The sequence below is a fragment of the Balaenoptera physalus genome, assembly GCF_965194825.1.
Source record: "Balaenoptera physalus genome assembly, chromosome: 14".
NCBI lineage: Eukaryota > Metazoa > Chordata > Mammalia > Artiodactyla > Balaenopteridae > Balaenoptera > Balaenoptera physalus.
Window position 1 is genome coordinate 69,529,470 of NC_138893.1, and position 18,971 is coordinate 69,548,440.

At 38.8% G+C, this 18,971-nt stretch overlaps 1 pseudogene across 1 annotated transcript; it reads left to right on the forward strand.

The window, feature by feature from the left end:
- The first annotated feature begins 2,981 nt into the window (after positions 1 to 2,981).
- LOC309642256 (olfactory receptor 6C75-like) lies at positions 2,982 to 8,191 on the forward strand (annotated as a pseudogene). The gene has a single exon. The product of its transcript is annotated as an olfactory receptor 6C75-like (transcript).
- Positions 8,192 to 18,971: the final 10,780 nt, after the last annotated feature.

Below are 18,971 nucleotides of genomic sequence, written 5' to 3' on the forward strand. Positions count from 1 at the left end.
TTCAGACCTAGGGACACATACAGACTGAAAGTGAGGGGATGGAAAAAGATATTCCATGCAAATGGAAATCAAAAGAAAGCTGGAGTAGCAATTCTCATATAAGACAAAATAGACTTTAAAATAAAGACTATTACAAGAGACAAGGACACTACATAATGATCAAGGGATCAATCCAAGAAGAAGATATAACAATTGTAAATATTTATGCACCCAACATAGGAGCACCCCAATACATAAGGCAAATGCTAACAGCCATAAAAGGGGAAATCGACAGTAACACAATCATAGTAGCGGACATTAACACCCCACTTTCACCAATGGACATATCATCCAAAATGAAAATAAATAAGGAAACACCGGCTTTACATGATACATTAAACAAAATGGACTTATTTACAGGACATTCCATCCAAAAACAACAGAATACACTTTCTTCTCAAGTGCTCACAGAATGTTATCCAGGATAGATCATATCTTGGGTCACAATTCAAGCCTTGATAAATTTAAGAAAATTGAAATCATATCAAGTATCTTTTCTGACCACAACACTATGAGACTAGATATCAGTTACAGGAAAAAATCTGTAAGAAATACAAACACATGGAGGCTAAACAATACACTACTACTTACTACACTACTACACTACTTAATAACCAAGAGATCACTGAAGAAATCAAAGAGGAAATCAAAAATACCTAGAAACAAATGACAAAACATGATGACCCAAAAACCTATGGGTTGCAGCAAAAGCAGTTCTAAGAGGGAAGTTTATAGCAACGCAATCCCACCTCAAGAAACAAAAAACATCTCAAATAAACAACCTAATCTTACACCTAAAGCAATTAGAGAAAGAAAAACAAAAAAAACCCCTGAAGTTAGAAGGAAAGAAATCATAAAGATCAGATCAGAAATAAATGAAAAAGAAATGAAGGAGACAATAGCAAAGATCAATAAAACTAAAAGGTCGTTCTTTGAGAAGATAAACAAAATTGATAAACCATTAGCCAGACTCATCAAGAAAAAAAGGGAGACGGCTCAATAGAATTAGAAATGAAAAAGGAGAAGTAACCACTGACACTGCAGAAATACAAAGGATCATGAGAGATTACTACAAGCAACTATATGCCAATAAAATGGACAACCTGGAAGAAATGGACAAATTCTTAGAAAAGCACAACCTTCCAAGACTGAACCAGGAAGAAATAGAAAATATAAACAGACCAATCACGAGCACTGAAATTGAGACTGTGATGAAAAATCTTCCAACAAACAAAAGCCCAGGACCAGATGGCTTCACAGGCGAATTCTATCAAACATTTAGAGAAGAGCTAACACCTATCCTTCTTAAACTCTTCCAAAATAGAGCAGAGGGAGGAACACTCCCAAACTCATTCTACGAAGCCACCATCACCCTGATACCAAAACCAGCCAAAGATGTCACAAGAAAGAAAATTACAAGCCAATATCACCGATGAACATAGATGCAAAAATCCTCAACAAAATACTAGCAAACAGAATCCAACAGCACATTAAAAGGATCATACACCATGATCAAGTGGGGTTTATCCCAGGAATGCAAGGATTCTTCAGTATACATAAATCAATCAATGTGATACACCATATTGACAAATTGAAGGAGAAAAACCATATGATCATCTCAATAGATGCAGAAAAAGCTTTTGACAAAATTCAACACCCATTTATGATAAAAAACTCTCCAGAAAGTAGGCGTAGAGGGAACTTACCTCAACATAATAAAGGCCATATATGACAAACCCACAGCCAACAGCATTCTCAATGGTGAAAAACTGAAAGCATTTCCTCTAAGATCAGGAACAAGATAAGGTAGCCCACTCTCACCACTATTATTCAACATAGTTTTGGAAGTTTTAGCCACAGCAATCAGAGAAGAAAAAGAAATAAAAGGAATCCAAATCAGAAAAGAAGAAGTAAAGCTGTCACTGTTTGCAGATGACATGACACTATACATAGAGAATCCTAAAGATGCTACCAGAAAACTACTAGAGCTAATCAATGAATTTGGTAAAGTAGCAGGATACAAAATTAATGCACAGAAATCTCTTACATTCCTATACACTAATGATGAAAAATCTGAAAGTGAAATTAAGAAAACACTCCCATTTACCATTGCAACAAAAAGAATAAAATACCTAGGAATAAACCTACCTAAGGAGACAAAAGACCTGTATGCAGAAAATTATAAGACACTGATGAAAGAAATTAAAGATGATACAAATAGACGGAGAGATATACCACATTCTTGGATTGGAAGAATCAACATTGTGAAAATGACTCTACTACCCAAAGCAATCTACAGATTCAATGCAATCCCTATCAAACTACCACTGGCATTTTTCACAGAACTAGAACAAAAAATTTCACAATTTGTATGGAAACACAAAAGACCCCGAATAGCCAAAGCAATCTTGAGAACGAAAAATGGAGCTGGAGGAATCAGGCTCCCTGACTTCAGATTATACTACAAAGCTACGGTAATCAAGACAGTATGGTACTGGCACAGAAACAGAAATATAGATCAATGGAACAGGATAGAAAGCCCAGAGATAAACCCACGCACATATGGTCACCTTATCTTTGATAAAGGAGGCAAGCATATACAGTGGAGAAAAGACAGCCTCTTCAATAAGTGGTGCTGGGAAAACTGGACAGGTACATGTAAAAGTATGAAATTCGAACACTCCCTAACACCATACACAAAAATAAACTCAAAATGGATTAAAGACCTAAATGCAAGGCCAGACACTATCAAACTCTTAGAGGAAAACATAGGCAGAACACCCTATGACATAAATCACAGCAAGATCCTTTTTGACCCAGCTCCTAGAGAAATGGAAATAAAAGCAAAAATAAACAAATGGAACCTAATGAAACTTCAAAGCTTTTGCACAGCAAAGGAAACCATAAACAAGACCAAAAGACAACCCTCAGAATGGGAGAAAATATTTGCAAATGAAGCAACTGACAAAGGATTAATCTACAAAATTTACAAGCAGCACATGCAGCTCAATAACAAAAAAACAAACAACACAATCCAGAAATGGGCAGAAGACCTAAATAGACATTTCTCCAAAGAAGATATACAGATTGCCAACAAACACATGAAAGAATGCTCAACATCATTAATCATTAGAGAAATGCAAATCAAAACTACAATGAGATATCATCTCACACCAGTCAGAATGGCCATCATCAAAAAATCTACAAACAATAAATGCTGGAGAGGGTGTGGAGAAAAGGGAACACTCTTGCACTGTTGGTGGGAATGTAAATTGATACAGCCACTATGGAGAACAGTATGGAGGTTCCTTAAAAAACTAAAAATAGAACTACCATACGACACAGCAATCCCACTACTGGGCATATACCCTGAGAAACCATAATTCAAAAAGAGTCATGTACCAAAATGTTCATTGCAGCTCTATTTATAATAGCCAGGACATGGAAGCAACCTAAGTGTCCATCAACAGATGAATGGATAAAGAAGATGTGGCACATATATACAATGGAATATTACTCAGCCATAAAAAGAAACAAAATTAAGTTATTTGTAGTGAGGTGGATGGACCTAGAGTCTGTCATACAGAGTGAAGTAAGTCAGAAAGAGAAAAACAAATACCGTACGCTAACACATATATATGGAATCTAAGAAAAAAAAATGGTCATGAAGAACCTAGGGGCAAGATGGGAATAAAGACACAGACCTACTAGAGAATGGACTTGAGGATATGGGGAGGGGGAAGGGTAAGCTGTGACAAAGTGAGAGAGTGGCATGGACATATATACACTACCAAACGTAAAATAGATAGCTAGTGGGAAGCAGCTGCATAGCACAGGGAGATCAGCTCGGTGCTTTGTGACCACCTAGAGGGGAGGGATAGGGAGGGTGGGAGGGAGGGAGACGCAAGAGGGAAAAGATATGGGAACATATGTATATGTATAACTGATTCACTTTGTTATAAAGCAGAAAATAACACACCATTGTAAAGCAATTATACTCCAATAAAGATGTTAAAAAATTAAAAAAAGAATCATTGAATCACATGACAAGTGAATTACATGCTCTATTTTATTTCATTCTCACCAGTACGTGAACAGGTAGATCTTATCTTCTTTTTACACAGAGTGAAAATAAAGTTCACAAAGGTTAACTAACTTTCCAAAGATAACCGATTTCTCAGGGATTAGAACTCAGTATTGGGCTAGTATTGAAGTCATGTCCTTCTGATTGAATAACCAACTAACTGGACTACTTTGCTATCTATGTAGCCACCTTCTTGGGTAGTTAAGTATCTTGATCTTGTGCTCCTCTAAAGCCTTTGTGCTCGCTGTGATGTCTTTATTGTAGGTTAAGACCCACAGATGATGCTGCTGTGGAAAGAGATGTTGATGGAAATGAGGGATGAGACAACTGTCCAAGAATTCACCTTGGAGGGGTTTCCTACTGACCAGTACCTGGGAAAGGTCCTCTTCCTGGTGCACGTGCTGGCATACCTGGCATCCATTGCAGGCAATGAGCTCATAGTCACCATCACTTATTTTGACTCCCGGCTCCAGACGCCTATGTACTTTTTCCTCAGCATTTTCTCCTTCTTTCAGTGTTGTTTCACAAGTGCTGTTATTTGTAAATTGTTGGTCATCTTTCTTTTAGGCAAACAATTTCTTTTGCTGCCTGTCTCACACAAGCCTTTGTGTTAGTATTTCTGGGAGCAGCAGGTTTCGTCCTCATAGTAGTGATATCTCTGGACCGATACTTGGCCATTTGCAAGCCTCTGCATTACCCGATCTTCACAATCCTGAAGACTTGTTTCCTCCTGTTCACAGCCTGCTGTGCTTTGGGCTTCACTCTCATTTCTGGTTTGGTGGTAAATGTGTCCCACTTATCCTTCTGTGGCCCCCATGTCATCCCTCACTTCTGTGACCTCGGCCCCCTGATCCATCTCTCCTGTTCTGACACCAGATCAGTTGAAATGTTGATCTTCGACCTTGCTTTGTTTGTCATTTTGGCATCCCTTATTATAACCATCATTGCATACAGCAACATAAAGTAGTCACAATCATGGGACTCCCGTCAGCCAAGGAGCGACAGAAAGCTTTCTCCACCTGCTCCTCTCACCTCATTGTTCTCTCTCTGATGTACATCAGCTGTGTCTTTATATATGTGAAACCAAAGCAGGTGAAGAGGCTGGATTCCAGTAAGGAGGCTGGCCCTGTGAACACGGTGGTGACCCTGATGCTGAACCCTGTCATCTACACTCTACGGAACAAGCAGGTCCACCAGGCTCTGAAAAAGATAATGTGGAGAATGAAAATATCAAGATAAAAAAATCAAATGGTCTTGGAGTGGATAGCTTCAGAAATGGTCTTGGAGTGGATAGCTTCAGAAAACCATTTGTCTTCATTTCAGACAATGTAGTAGTCCACATAGTTGTAGTGGAAAGTCTGTGGCAGACCTCACTTGATCTCTGTTTGCTCATCCCCAGCAATGAAAGATCTCTGTTTACACCTTGGTGAACATAAATATCTTCTCCCTAAATATCCCACATACTGATGACATTTGATTTTAATTGCGAAATCCCTGACTAAATTTTCATTCTTCCCTCTGATTTAAACCACGTCTTAAAATTTCTGAAATTTAGTGATTTATGCTCTTTATTTTACTGCCATTTGGCCATAAACATTATTCAACAGAATTAGCAACTATTTACCAAAAGGCATTTGTATAATTAAAATGATAGAAGATTGTGGTTATGAAGGAAATGATGGAAACAGTACCAGTGCTCAGGTCTATATGTCCTTCATGCCTACCTCAAAGAAATAATGGTTATAGAACCCTTCATATTGGGATATATATGGTTTGCATCAGATGTGCTCTTAATTGCTGTTTTTGGATAGCTTAGCTACACATGTATGAATCACTTCCATGCTGAAAGAAATAGAACTGTTTTAGCTTTCATACCATCCTCTAAGGAGAGGGAATAACCACAGCATCCCACAGCTGACCAATGCTCCCATTTTCTAAATAATTTATTCCAGCTCCAAGCCCTCAGTTGCATAATGCATACTTATGATTCGTTCTTATCCTAAAACTGTTACTATAGAATGTGTGTGTTCATCAGTGAAAAGGAGCACTTATTCCACATTTGTATGATTTCTTCCAAAGACTCAAGGCAATGGAATCTAAGTTATTTGCTTATCGATCTAATTTATATTACTAATGAAAATAATTTAAACATTTTTTTATGGTAGACTTGTGTTGCCAACTACAAGGTTGTGTTCCGATTGCTAACCTATTTTAAAACCTACAAGGTTATCTTCCGACTGATAACCTATTTTAAAACCAACATTTCCGGTATTTCAATACTCATCCATTGTGTGCTTTTAGCTCTTATTTCCAGGATAGAAATGTGTCTCTTTCATCTTCAGAGGAAATACCTCTAGAAGAGTAACACCATGTTTCTTTTCTTTTGTTTGCTTTTTAACCCAAACTCTGAGATTAGACAATCACAAGTAAATTTTATGAAGTATGTTCTACACCATGATTGAATCATACTTGGCCTTGAAGGTCATATTACAAAGTTCAGATTTCATCTTATTGACAATGAAGAAGTATTAAACATGCTCTAAAAAAAATCACAGCTGTGTTCTGATTAGTTACATATTATAATTCATAGCTGTGGATGTTGTATGAAAAAGAAATTGGAAAAACCAAGATCAAAGTAGGAAAGTGGATACAGAGACTGTTGCAGAAATCGGGAGAACGAGAATGATGGCTTAGGGAAGTGGCAGTGAAAGTGGAATACAAAGGGACCAGTAGTAAACTCTGAAACATTTTGCATTGGAAGCCCTAAGTTCCAAGGTTGGTGCTGCCTTCAACTAACTGATCAACTTCCCAAAATACTTGTCACCTTATGCCACCACAATAAGAAGCCCGCGCACCACAATGAAGAGTACCCCTCGCTCACGGCAACTAGAGAAAGCCTGAGAGCAGCAGCAAAGACCCAACTCAGCCAAAACTAAATAAATAAATAAATAAATAAATAAATAAATAAATAAATAAATAAATAAATTTATTTATTTATTTAAAAAGAAAATATACATCAACCCAAAAGTCTCCTACCACCTCATTGTGAAGATTCTATTTTATCTCCTTGTTGGCTTTGTAGCTATTATTCTTTGATTATCATTTCAGTGATTGCTTTAGGGTTTATACATACATCTTTAACTTATCATTGTCTATAGTCAAGTGATATTTTACCACTTCACATGTAATATAAGAAACTTGTAATAGTATACTTCCATTTCTACCCCCCGTCCTTTATGTTATTGCTAACATACATTTTCCTTGTACATATGTTATAAACCTCACAGTTCATTGTTACAATTTTTGTTGAAAGAGTTAATTATCTCTCAAAGAAACTTAAATAATTTTTAGAATATCTTATATACCTACCCATGTAGTTACTATTTCTGGTGATTTACATTTCTTTTTCTAGATCCACATTTCCATCTGGTATAATTTCCTTCTCTTAGAAAGACTAACTTAACCAATTATTATTCTGCAGATTTGCTGGTGACCATCTTTTGTATGACTTCATTTTCAAAAGATAATTTCATAGGTATAGAATTCTAGGTTGGCATATTTTTATTCACAGTCCTTTAAAAGTATTGTGCCATTGTGATCTCATTTACTTATTTCCAAAGAGAAATCTATGTTATCTTCATCTTTGTTCCCTGTATACAACTGTCTTTTCTCATCTGGCTGTTTTTAAGATTTTCTCTTTTACAATGGTTTTGAGCAATTTGATTATTATGTGCCTCAGTGTAGTTTTTTTCATGTCTCTAGTGCTTGGGTTTTGCTGAGATTTTTGGGTCTGTTTTCATGGAATTTGGAAAATTTTGGCAATTTCTTTAAAACTTTTTTGTCATCCCTCTTTCACACATACACTTCTCCTTCAGAAATCTGACTATATGCATGCTGGATTGCTTGAAGTTATCCCATACTTCACTGGTGCTGTTTTCAATTTAAATGAATTACTTTTGTGTGTGTTTTATTTTTTAAATTTTCTATAATTATATCTTCAAATTTGCTAATCTGTTGTCCGCAATGTCCAATATGCTAATCATTCCACCCAATAAAGTTTTCATCTGAGACATGTTTTGACTCAAAGAAGGCACACTTTGCTTTTAAAAGCCCCCTTATTGAGGTATGATTGACATACAAAAAACTGTGCATACGGGACTTCCCTGGTGGCACAGTGGTTAAGAATCTGCCTGCCAATGCAGGGGACATGGGTTGGAGCCCTGGTCCGGGAAGATCCCACATGCCGCAGAGCAACTAAGTCCATGTGCCACAACTACTGAGCCTGCGCTCTACAGCCTGCAAGTCACAACTACTGAAGCCTGCTCTCCACAACTACTGAAGCCTGCATGCCTACAGCCCATGCTCCGCAGCAAGAGAAGCCACCACAATGAGAAGCCCGCACACCATGACAAAGAGTAGCCCCCACTCGCCGCAACTAAAGAAAGCCCATGCGCAGCAATGAAGACCCAACGCAGCCAAAAATAAATTTAAAAAAAAAAGCTGTGCATACTTAATGTATACAATTGATGAGACTGGAGATAAGTATGCACGCATGAAACCATCATCACAATCAAGGCCGTAAATCTATACATCACCTCCAAAAGTTTCTTCCAACTCCTTTATTTTTGTTTTCTTTTGTGGTTAAGAACATTTAATATAAGATCTGCCCTCTTATCAAAATTTTAACTACACAATACAATATCATAGCAATAGGCCCTATGTTGTACAGTAGATCTCCAGAACTTATTCATCTTGCAGTACTGAAATTTGTATATTTTGACACCTCCCCCTTTCTGGCTCCCCTCAGTGCCTCTTAACCATTATTCTACTCTCTGTCCTATGAGTTTGGATATCTTTTTTTTTTTATAAATGATACCTCTATGCATATATATATATATTTTAAAGATTTATTTATTATTTATTTATTTTATTTATTTTTGGCTGCGTCAGCTCTTAGTTGCAGCACGTGGGATCTTCATTGAGGCATGCGGGATCTTTCGTTATGGCACGTGGTCTCTTTGTTGCGGTGCGCAGCCTTCTCTCTGGTTGCGGTGTGCGGGTTTTCTCTTCTCTAGTTGTGGTGCGCAGGCTCCAGAGCGCATGGGCTCTGTAGTTTTGCAGCATGAGGACTCTAGTTGAGGCACACGAGCTCAGTAGTTGTGGCGCATGGGCTTAGTTGCCCCGCAGCATGTGGGACCTTAGTTCCCCGACCAGGGATTGAACCCGCGTCCCCTGCATTGCAAGGCAGGTTCTTTACCACTGAACCACCAGGGAAGTCCCCAAGGTTGGATATTTTAGATTCCTCATAAAAAATGAGATCATGTAGTATTTGTCTTTCTGGGTCTAGCTTGTTTTACTTAGTACAGTGTCCTCTAGGTCCACCCATGTTGTCACATATTTCAGGGTTTCCTTCTTTTTTAAGGTTCAATAATATTCTATTGATGTATATACCACATGTTTTTATCCATTCATCCATCGATGGACACTTAAATTGTTTCTATATCTTGGCTGTTATGAATAATGTTGCAAAGAACCTGGAAGTGTAAATATCTGTTCAATATCTGGATTTCAGTTTCGTGAATACATACCCAGAAGTGGGATTTTTGGATCATATAGTAGTTCTATTTTTAATTTTTAAGCAAACTTCCATACTATTTTCCACACCGGCTGCACCAGTTTACATCCCCATCAAAAGTGTACAACGGTTCTCTTTTCTCCACATCTTCACCAACACTTCTTGTCCTTTGATTTTTTGATAATAGATATCCTAACAGGTGTGAGATGATATCTCATTGTGGTTTTGATTTGCATTTCCCTGATGATTAATGATGTTGAGCAGGTATGAGTGGCTCAGGTATTCTGTCTCTGTTAATTAAGTGGCGGACAGCATTGCACCAATTCAGTAGTTCTGACAAAAGTTAGTAGAATCTAAATCTTGTGTCCTCTGTTGAGGCTAGTGTGACATTTTCCAAAAACTTTCAAAAAGATTGCTCTTCCAGGCCCATTGGTCAGGTTAGGCAGGAGCTACAGCAGGCTGGCCGCTTATCAACGAAGTCCCTTGTCACAACCATGGACAGTACCATGACAAGCTATAATATACTCTGACGGTTAGGAGCTTATGCTGTGAATTCTTGGAGCTTCCTTTCAAATCTTATCTCCACCACCCACTCATTGTGTGACTTGGCCATGTTACCTAGCCTCTTACAGCATTGCTGGAAAACTAGAGACAAATTGTCGCAGTACTTAGTCCCAGACCTGACATACAGAAACTCTCATATTAGCTGGCTGCAGTTGTCATAGTGGCAGAAATGGCATAGCAGCAACCATGAATCTTCCAAATGTGAGACAGGCCATCTCCAGTTGGCTGTAGTTCAGTGGTTCTCATCCAGAAACAATTTTGTTCCCTCCCCCCTCACCTGCCAAGGAGATTTGGCAACATCTGAAGACATTCTTGGTTGTCTTAAACTGGCGTTGTCTTACTGGCATCTAGTTGGTAGAGGCCAGGGATGCTGCTAAATATCCTACAATGCACAGGACAACCCTCACAACAATGATCCAGCCCAAATGTCAATAGTGTTGAGGGAGACAAACCTGAAGAAAAATGAAACCAGTCTAAAACACAACCATAAAACTACCATATTGTCTTGGGCCAAAGGACAGGAATGTGGCTAAGACTGAAGCTCATGAAGCAGCCTCCACAGAGAGGGAGCTGGATGCACCACAGGGAAATATCTTACCTCCATCAGCCAGACACTTCACTGTGTGGTTGCTGGTGCTGGTAGACCAGTCTGGTTCCTACCACTTGCAGGAGGTCTGCTTGTGTCAGGGAAGCCAAAATGGTAAGGGCTCATGGTTGGGGAATCATTCGAAGGAAGAATGTGCTTTCCTTAACTGATACTTATTATCAAAGACAAAAAGCACAGAAGTAGAAGTGAAAGTTCTATCAGTTCCTCTCTATGGCTCTTCAAAGAATTGATAATGTGAAGTCATAGAAAAGTGCTGCCTGCTGAATGCACGCAAGGTCATGAGTCTGTCTGCATCAAATCACGAGGACTAATTTTAAAAGATAACACTATGGGAAAGCAAGAGTTGCTTCTCTGTCTCAGCTAAGGGAGGCACATTGGTGCCAGTTCCCACACAAAAAACCAAAGTCTCAGTTTCCAGGTCAGTTTAAGGAAAAGAATGCATTTGTTCTGAGAAGGCAAACTCCAAGCAAGGCAACACTCAGCAGGGAGGGATGCTCTACCTGGATCAAAAGGGCTACAGAGAGAGGACCAGCTGCTTAGATAGAGTACAGATGAATAAGCTGAACAGAGCCCAAGACAGGGGACTCAACTGAACAGGAAAGAGAAGAAGTGATCTGAAAAAAATGGACCTGATTGAATTTGAAGAGCAGGAAAAAGAAAAAGAACACTGGGTCTGAAAGAAGATGGGCTTTGGGAGCTGGGAGAGAATCTAGGACTAAGGAAAGGTTGATGATCCATCTCTGTCAGGGAACTCCCTTTTCTGGCCTTTCCTGAGTAGGGATGGTGTCACTCAGGAGCCTGAGGCTTCCTGAGATTAATGGGATCTACTTTAAATCAGGGGCCACTGAATGATCTCTCATTTACCCATCCCAGTTGATTCTCCTCACTAGGTCATTTTTGCAGTCAAATCCACAGCGGTCCCAGTGGCCTCTTTCTGTGTGGTCACATGCAATTTAGCCCCCACTTACCCTTTCCAGTTAACCACTGCAAACATCACTCTGAGCCAGGCAGGGGTGAGGAGTTGCGACATCTCAGCTTCCTTGGCTGCTCCTGTCTTCAGTGATCACTCACCAATAGCAACATCTTAAACCTGCATAGCACTTGATATTATTGTCTTTAGTTCTCTCATTCAGTCTTGGCTGCATCTCTAGGTTGATTTATTGTCCTCATTATACTTAGAAAGAAACTAGAGCTCAAATGGATTGAGTGCTCTGAAAGAGCCTGAATATGAACCCATATCTTCTTCCCCCCAGCTCAGGGCTCTTTCCACATTACACACATCTCTGTGCATCCACAGCACTATTATACCACACCCTGTAATGCAGCCCCCTTCATGCCTTTTCTTTTTATATTCACCAGCATGGGTACTAGGGTCTTCTTAATTGGGTTATCAGTTTTCTAAGGATACAAATCAAGTCTCATATTTCTGCTTTGTCAAATGAGTAATGCTCTGTTAAACACTCGATACTTGTCTAAGTATTTTATTTTTTAATCCATTACAAAATATAGAAAATATAAAATTATAAGAAACCAAGATGAATAACACAACATATGTTCTTCATGGCATGTTGAAAACCTATTAGTGATCAGGGACTTCTCTGGTGGTCCAGTGGTTAAGAATCCACCTTCCCGATTGGGATTGACATGTATACACTGATGTGTATAAAACTGATGACTGATAAGAACCTGCAGTACAAACAAACAAACAAAAAAAACAAACAAAAAAACAACTAATACTAAAAAAAAAAAAAAAAAAAAGGAATGAAATACTGACACACACTACAGCATGGCTGAACCTTGAAAGCATGGTCTCACTGAAAGAAGCCAGACACGACAGGCCACATATTGAATGATTCCATTTCTATGAAATGACCCAAAGAGGTATATCCATGGAGACAGAAAGCAGAGCAGTGGTGACCAGGGACTGGGGTGACAAGAATGAGGAATGACTGCTTATGGGGGGGTGGGATTATCTCTTGTGTTGATGAAAATGTTCTAAAATTAGTTCTGGTGTAGGTTGCACAAGTCTGTGAATATACTAAAACCATTGAATTGTGTACTTTAAAAAAAAAAAAAGAAAAGCCAAAAAAAGAATTCACCTTCCAATGCAGGGGATGTGGGTTCCATCCCTGGTTGGGGAACTAAGATCCCACATGTCATGTGGTAAGTAAGCTCATGCGCCACAACTAGAGAGAAGCCTGCCCGCCAAAACAAAGAGCCTGAGTGATGCAACAAAAGATTCCATGTGCCACAACTAAGACCTGACACAGCTAAAAATAAATAAATAAATAAATACTTTCAAAAAAGAAAGAAAATCTATTAGTGATCATACAGAGTCATTAGCGGTAGTTTTCAAAGCCCTATTCATTGCATAGTCTCTGAGACCACTGAGGGCTTCAACATGTTTTTTTGTGTGTCAGAATCCCATTAGAAGAGATTAGATTTGGTTTCTACCAACTTATGTGCCAATGCCACAGTCAGCCTATGGTTCATGAAATTCTTGAATTTCATGCCCCAAATCATTCTGCTTCTGATGAATGACAATGAGAATACTGGATGAAGAACCATCCAGTTAAAAGGGATGAACAACTCATCCCTTTCAAATCAATATCAAATTGTACTCTCAGCTTCCATCTACAATAGCAAACAATATGTTTTTCTTCAATCCCAAAGATTCAGTTATACACTCACAACTTGCTTCTATCATTTTTAATCGGTCATAATAAAGAGAATCAATTTTTTAGTCCAGTAAAACATGGAGGATTTGTCCACCCAGTTGTATTCTGAAACAATGGGAGGGTAGCATTGCCTTCTTGCAATGCTGTGTAACTTTTAGAGCTAAATCATCGCAGTTGATTTGAGAACAAAGTAAAGGAAGAGTGAGAAATCGCAGGCATTTTTCTAAATACATAGCCCAGGTTTTAAAGTTGAAATTTCCACATTCAAAACAAAGTAGTGATTGCATATGTCATACTCATCAAACTGTACGCATTAAATATGTGCAGTTTTTATATATCAATTATACCTCAATAAAGCTGCTAAAACAAAGTGATGATCCTATATATTTCACCTTGAGAGTTACTGAGAAGAAAAGGGCAAAACAGAAACAACAGTTTTCATTAGAATCAGAAACTATTTTTGAAGTCTAATTGGCTCCAGAGGAAACACTTGGGGTAAGATAGTAGGAGTAGAAGATTTCTTTGGGGCCAGTGGTCACCTTTAAGAAATTCTTCAGATCTCCAGGTTGATACTGTCAGAATCAAGTTGAATTGTACCACATCTACCTGGTGTCTGAGAATTGTTTGGTGGTGTGGGAAACACTCCCACACATCAGAATTGGTGACCAGAATCCTAAGGCCCAAAAGATAAGAATGAGGTAGCCATATGATGAGTGCAGCAGAGGAGCTTTTAAGAATGAGTGACTGGGGGGCAGAAGAGGAACCAAGATGGCAGAGTAGAAGGACGTGCTCTCACTCCCTCTTGTGAGAACACCAGAATCACAACTAGCTGCTGGACAATCATCGACAGGAAGACACTGGAACTCACCAAAAAAGATACCCCACATCCAAAGACAAAGGAGCAGCCACAATGAGACGGTAGGAGGGGCACAATCGTAGTAAAATCAAAGCCCATAACTGCTGGGTGGGTGACTCACAGACTGGAGACCACTTATACCACAGAAGTCCACCCATTGGAGTGAAGGTTCTGAGACCCATGTCAGGCTTCCCAACCTGGGGGTCCGGCAACAGGAGGAGGAATTCCTAGAGAATCAGACTTTGAAGCCTAGTGGGATTTGATTGCAGGACTTCAACAGGACTGGGGGAAACAGAGACTCCACTCTTGGAGGGCACACACAAAGTAGTGTGCGCATCGGGACCCAGGGGAAGGAGCAGTGACCCCAGGGGAGACTGAACCAGACCTGCCTGCTAGTGTTGGAGGGTCTCCTGCAGAGGAGGGGGGTGGCTGTGGCTCACTGTGGGGACAAGGACACTGGCAGCAGAAATTCTGGGAAGTACTCCTTGGTGTGAGCCCTCCCAGAGTCTGCCATTAGCTCCACCAAAGAGCCCAGGTAGGCTCAAGTGTTGGGTTGCCTCAGGCCAAACAACCAACAGGGAGGGAACCCAGCCACACCCATCAGTAGTCAAGCAGATTAAAGTTTTACTGAGCTCTGCCCATCAGAGCAACAGTCAGCTCTACCCACCACCAGTCCCTCCCATCAGGAAACTTGCACAAGCCTCTTAGATAGCCTCATCCACCAGAGGGAAGACAGCAGAAGCAAGAAGAAGTACAATCCTGCAGCCTGTGGAACAAAAACCACATTCACAGAAAGATAGACAAGATGAAAAGGCAGAGGGCTATGTACCAGATGAAGGAACAAGATAAAACCCCAGAAAAACAACTAAATGAAGTGGAGATAGGCAACCTTCCAGAAAAAGAATTCAGAATAATGATAGTGAAGCTGATCCAGGACCTCAGAAAAAGAATGGAGGCAAAGATGGAGAAGATGCAAGGAATGCTTAACAAAGACCTAGAAGAATTAAAGAACAAACAGAGATGAACAATACAATAACTGAAATGAAAACTACACTAGAAGGAATCAATAGCAGAATAACTGAAGCAGAAGAACGGATAAGTGACCTGGAAGACAGAATGGTGGAATTCACTGCTGCAGAACAGAATAAAGAAAAAAGAATGAAAAGAAATGAAGACAGCCTAAGAGACCTCTGGGACAACATTAAACACAACAACATTTGCCTTATAGGAGTTCCAGAAGGAGAAGACAGAGAGAAAGGACCAGAGAAAATATTTGAAGAGATTATAGTGGAAAACTTCCCTAACACGGGAAAGGAAATAGCCACCCAAGGCCAGGAAGCGCAGCAAGTTCCATACAGGATAAACCCAAGGAGAAACACACCGAGACACATAGTAATCAAATTGGCAAAAATTAAAGACAAAGAAAAATTATTGAAAGCAGCAAGGGAAAAATGACAAATAACATACAAGGGAACTCCCATAGGTTAACAGCTGATTTCTCAGCAGAAACTCTATAAGCCAGAAGGGAGTGGCATGATATACTTAAAGTGATGAAAGGGAAGAACCTACAACCAAGATTACTCTACCCGGCAAGGATCTCATTCAGATTCGATGGAGAAATCAAAAGCTTTACAGACAAGCAAAAGCTAATAGAATTCAGCACCACCAAACCAGCTCTACAACAAATGCTAAAGGAACTTCTCTAAGTGGGAAACACAAGAGAAGAAAAGGACCTACAAAAACAAACCCAAAACAATTAAGAAAATGGTCATAGGAACCTACATATTGATAATTACCTTAAACGTGAATGGATTAAATGCAGCAACCAAAAGACACAGGCTTGCTGAATGGATACTAAAACAAGACCCATATATATGCTGTCTAAAAGAGACCCACTTCAGACCTAGGGACACATACAGACTAAAAGTGAAGGGATGGAAAAAGATATTCCATTCAAATGGAAATCAAAAGAACGCTGGAGTAGCTATATTCATATCAGATAAAATAGACTTTAAAATAAAGAATGTTACAAGAGACAAGGAAGGACACTACATAATGATCAAGGGATCAATCCAAGAAGATATAACAATTATAAATATATATGCACCCAACATAGGAGCACCTCAATACATAAGGCAACTGCTAACAGCTATAAAAGAGGAAATCAACACTAACACAATAATACTGGGGGACTTTAACACCTCACTTACACCAATGGACAGATCATCCAAAATGAAATAAATAAGGAAACAGAAGCTTTAAATGACACAATAGACCAGATAGATTTAATTGATATTTATAGGACATTCCATCCAAAACCAGCAGATTACACTTTCTTCTCAAGTGCGCACAGAACATTCTCCAGGATAGATCACATCTTGGGTCACAAATCAAGCCTCAGTAAATTTAAGAAAACTGAAATCATATCAAGCACCTTTTCTGACCACAACGCTATGAGATTAGAAATGAATTACAGGGAAAAAAAAGTAAAAAACACAAACACATGGAGGCTAAACAATACGTTACTAAATAACCAAGAGATCCCTGAAGAAATCAAAGGGGTAATCAAAAAATACCTAGAGACAAATGACAATGAAAACACGACGATCCAAAACCTATGGGATGCAGCAAAAGCAGTTCTAAGAGGGAAGTTTATAGCTATACAAGCCTACCTCAAGAAACAAGAAAAATCTCAAGTAAACAATCGAACATTACACCTAAAGGAACTAGAGAAAGAAGAACAAACAAAACCCAAAGTTAGCAGAAGGAAAGAAATCATAAAGATCAGAGCAGAAATAAATGAAATAGAAACAAAGGAAACAATAGGAAAGATCAATAAAACTAAAAGCTGGTTCTTTGAGAAGATAAAAAAAATTGATAAACCATTAGCCAGACTCATCAAGAAAAAGAGGGAGAGGGCTCAAATCAATAAAATTAGAAATGAAAAAGGAGAAGTTACAACAGACACTGCAGAAATACAAAGCATCCTAAGAGACTACTACAAGCAACTCTATGCCAATAAAATGGACAACCTGGAAGAAATGGACAAATTCTTAGAAAGGTATAACCCTCCAAGACCGAACCAGGAAGAAAGAGAAAATATGAACGGACCAATCACAAGTAATGAAATTGAAACTGTGATTTAAAATCTTCCAACAAACAAAAGTCCAGGACCAGATGGCTTCACAGGTGAATTCTATCAAACATTTAGAGAAGAGCTAACACCCATCCTTCTCAAACTCTTCCAAAAATTTGCAGAGGAAGGAACACTGCCAAACTCATTCTATGAGGCCACCATCACCCTGATACCACACCCAGACAAAGATACTACAAAAAAAAGAAAATTACAGACCAATATCACTGATGAATATAGATGCAAAAATCCTCAACAAAATACTAGCAAACAGAATCCAACAACACATTAAAAGGATCATACACCACGATCAAGTGGGATTTATCCCAGGGATGCAAGGATTCTTCAATATACGCAAATCAATCAATGTGATACAACATATTAACAAATTGAAGAATAAAAACCATATGATCATCTCAATAGATGCAGAAAAAGCTTTTGACAAAATTCAACACCCATTTATGATAAAAACTCTCCAGAAAGTGGGCATAGAGGGAACCTACCTCAACATAATAAAGGCCATATATGACATACCCACAGCCAACATCATTCTCAATGGTGAAAAACTGAAACCATTTCCACTAAGATCAGGTACAAGACAAGGTTGCCCACTCTCACCACTATTATTCAACATGGTTTTGGAAGTTTTAGCCACAGCAATCAGAGAAGAAAAAGAAATAAAAGGAATCCAAATAAGAAAAGAAGAAGTAAAACTGTCACTGTTTGCAGATGACATGATACTATACATAGAGAATCCTAAAGATGCTACCAGAAAACTACTAGAGCTAATCAATGAATTTGGTAAAGTAGCAGGATACAAAATTAATGCACAGAAACCTCTTGCATTCCTATACACTAATGTTGAAAAATCTGAAAGAGAAATTAAGGAAACACTCCCATTTACCATTGCAACAAAAAGAATAAAATACCTAGGAATAAACCTACCTAGGGAGACAAAAGACCTGTATGCAGAAAACTATAAGACACTGATGAAAGAAATTAAAGATGATACAAACAGATGGAGAGATATACCATGTTCTTGGATTGGTAGAATCAATATTGTGAAAATGACTCTACTACCCAAAGCAATCTACAGATTCAATGCAATGCCTATCAAATTACCAATGGCATTTTTTACGGAACTAGAACAAATCATCTTAAAATTTGTATGGAGACACAACAGACCCCGAATGGCCAAAGCAGTCTTGAGGGAAAAAAACGGAGCTGGAGGAATCAGACTCCCTGACTTCAGACTATACTACAAAGCTACAGTAATCAAGACAATATGGTACTGGCACAAAAACAGAGACATAGATCCATGGAACAAGATAGAAAGCCCAGAGATAAACCCACGCACCTATGGTCAACTAATCTATGACAAAGGAGGCAAAGTTATACAATGGAGAAAAGACAGCCTCTTCAATAAGTGGTGCTG